Raw genomic sequence first — 3,164 nt, forward strand, 5'->3', positions numbered from 1 at the left:
AAAGCACATTTCATGTGTCAAAAATAAAACCAGTTATGCTAAATGACTGTACAAATATTTATTGAGCACCTGTCATATACCAAGTTCTATCCAAACTGGTGAAAATGAACAGCATACAGTTCTGGCCTCAGGTTCCTTCATGTTAGTAGGGAGACAGGCAAGTAAGCAAAAAAGATGCTACGTGCTATACTAATGAAGGGTTTGGATGTCCTCTTCCTGCTGATCAGCTTAGAAGGGATGAAGTCCTGTGTTTGGATCAGGTACAAAAATCGTACTCAAAAAATCAAATGTCCAGGAATGGATATTTCTTTATTTTTCTAACAGAATTTAATTTTCTTTCTAAATCATCCTCCTCTCTAAAAAATATTTTCAGAAATTTAGTTAAATTTGAACTTCAGTCAGTTCAGTTCAGTTCAGTCGCTCAGTCGTGTCCGACTCTTTGTGACCCCATGAATCGCAGCACGCCTAGGTGGCAGGGGTTTGGCTGAGAAGGTCGTAGATCTTATCTCATGATCAGATCCGTAGTCAACAGACATCTATAGTGGATGCCAGTGTCTTGCCCTCAAATCCAGTTTGAGGAATCACCTTCAGCTGAAAGCAGTGGAGGGTGCCCAGAATCCCTATCCCTCACCAACTCCCAGAGTTCACTCAGACTCACGTCCATCGAGTCAGTGATGCCATCCAGCCATCTCATCCTCTGTCGTCCCCTTCTCCTCCTGCCCCCAATCCCTCCCAGCATCAGAGTCTTTTCCAATGAGTCAACTCTTCGCATGAGGTGGCCAAAGTATTGGAGTTTCAGCTTTAGCATCATTCCTTCCAAAGAACACCCAGGACTGATCTCCTTCAGAATGGACTGGTTGAATCTCCTTGCAGTCCAAGGGACTCTCAAGAGTCTTCTCCAACACCACAGTTCAAAAGCATCAATTCTTCTTCACAGTCCAACTCTCACATCCATACATGACCACAGGAAAAACCATAGCCTTGACTAGATGGACCTTTGTTGGCAAAGTAATGTCTCTGCTTTTGAAAGCTGAAACAATGTATCAATATAATTCAATTTCCATACCAGGACTATTTCACCCCACTCAAGGTTCTCCACTTGCCTTCTGTCCTGAAGTGGCATCTTGGAGGCATCGGCAGTGCATGGGGAAGGGGAGCAAGCATAGCATCTTAGGGTTAGGGAGTGAGGAATATCAAAACTGGAGGCTGGAATCCAGAACTTAAGTGATCTTTTTGACCCAGATTCTGGGCACCCTCCACTGCTTTCAGCTGAACGTGATTCCTCAAACTGGATTTGAGGGCAAGGCACTGACATCCACTATAGATGTCCGTTGACTACTGATCTGATCATGAGATAAGATCTACGACCTTCTCAGCCAAACCCCTGCCACCTAGGACCCTGGCTGGCTTGCAGAGAGAGTTATAACTGACATCCTGGCAATTGAGTCATGAGAGTTACCAGGGGTGAGGGATGTCAAGTAAACTGTTCAACCACAGTCCCTCTGGTCTGTCAAAGCACTCAGCTGTTTAACGCTTCTCTCTGGGGCCCCAGGAAACACTCACCAAGTTGAAATCATCAGGGTTCCTCCCATACCCAACCCCCTCATCTAGGCATCTCCATTTGGCATTGCTTCTCTATACTCTTCTGCCACCTGGATAGAAGTGCCATGCATCTTGCCAAATATGAAGGTTATATCCTTCCCATGCTACTTCCTTGCATCTATTACCTGTTTCAGGGTATCCCCCAAATCTTCTGGGGTGTTTCCATATGTCTCCCACCCTCAATCCAGGTTTTAATATACCACTCATCCCCAGGAGTTGCTCTTATTTCTCATCTTCATTCTTCTAATTCATGGTTGACATAAAATCTATGCGGTGATTTTCCTGGCTTAGCTCTTTACATGTAAAACCCATATTTAAGAAATATTTTCCCTCTCATAAGGAAATTAACAGTTTTTTCCTTTGTGCAAATCAACAGTTTCCTATCATATTTTGTATTATTTAATCATAGGCTATAAAAAGTCTAGAAACTAGTAGGGGTAGCTTGAAATAAAAAAAAACTGGCTTAGTATGTTTCAAACTATTTTTCCCACAACATTCAAAATTATCAAAGTAGTTTATGTCAGAGATCTGAGTCATTCAAACTATCTTCCAGATCTTCTATATTTGAAAAATTAAGGGAAAATGCAGACTTAAGCAAATTAATATTTGTTGAATGTCAACAATATTAGGCACTGTGATAGGTGTTTTATGTTCTTTACTTTCTTTAATCTTCATAATATGCCTTCAATGCAGAAATCATTCCCAGTGTACAGAAGAAGAAAAGAAGTCTCAGAAGACAGTATGTAACTTTTCCAAGTGATCTGGCTAGAAGTTGCTGCTACTGCTGCTAAGTCACTTCAGTCGTGTCCGACTCTGTGCGAACCCATAGACGGCAGCCCACCAGGCTCCCCCATCCCTGGGACTCTCCAGGCAAGAACACTGGAGTGGGTTGCCATTTCCTTCTCCAATGCATTAAAGTGAAAAGTGAAAGTGAAGTTGCTCAGTCATGTCCGACCCTCATCGACCCCATGGACTGCAGCTTTCCAGGCTCTTCCATCCATGGGATTTTCCAGGCAAGAGTACTGGAGTGGAGTGCCATTGCCTTCTCCAGGCTAGAAGTTAATAAAGCCAAAATTCATACTCAATACACCTGGTCTCAAAATTCATTTGCTTTCTGCCTTTCCACAGTAAGAAAAATATTGTCAGCCTAATGACTGGTTCCAAATAGGAAAAGGAGTACGTCGAGGCTGTATATTGTTACCCTGCTTATTTAACTTCTATGCAGAGTACATCATGAGAAACTCTGGACTGGAAGAATCACAAGCTGGAATCAAGATTGCCGGGAGAAATATCAATAACCTCAGATATGCAGATGACACCACCCTTATGTCAGAAAGTGAAAAGGAACTCAAAAGCCTCTTGATGAAAGTGAAAGAGGAGAGTGAAAAAGTTGACCTAAAGCTCAACATTCAGAAAACGAAGATCATGGCATCTAGTCCCATCACTACATGGGAAATAGATGGGGAAACAGTGGAAACAGTGTCAGACTTTATTTTGGGGGGCTCCAAAATCACTGCAGATGGTGACTGCAGCCATGAAATTAAAAGACGCTTACTCCTTGG

The sequence above is a fragment of the Bos indicus genome, chromosome 7 (assembly GCF_029378745.1).
Source record: "Bos indicus isolate NIAB-ARS_2022 breed Sahiwal x Tharparkar chromosome 7, NIAB-ARS_B.indTharparkar_mat_pri_1.0, whole genome shotgun sequence".
Taxonomy (NCBI): Eukaryota; Metazoa; Chordata; class Mammalia; order Artiodactyla; family Bovidae; genus Bos; species Bos indicus.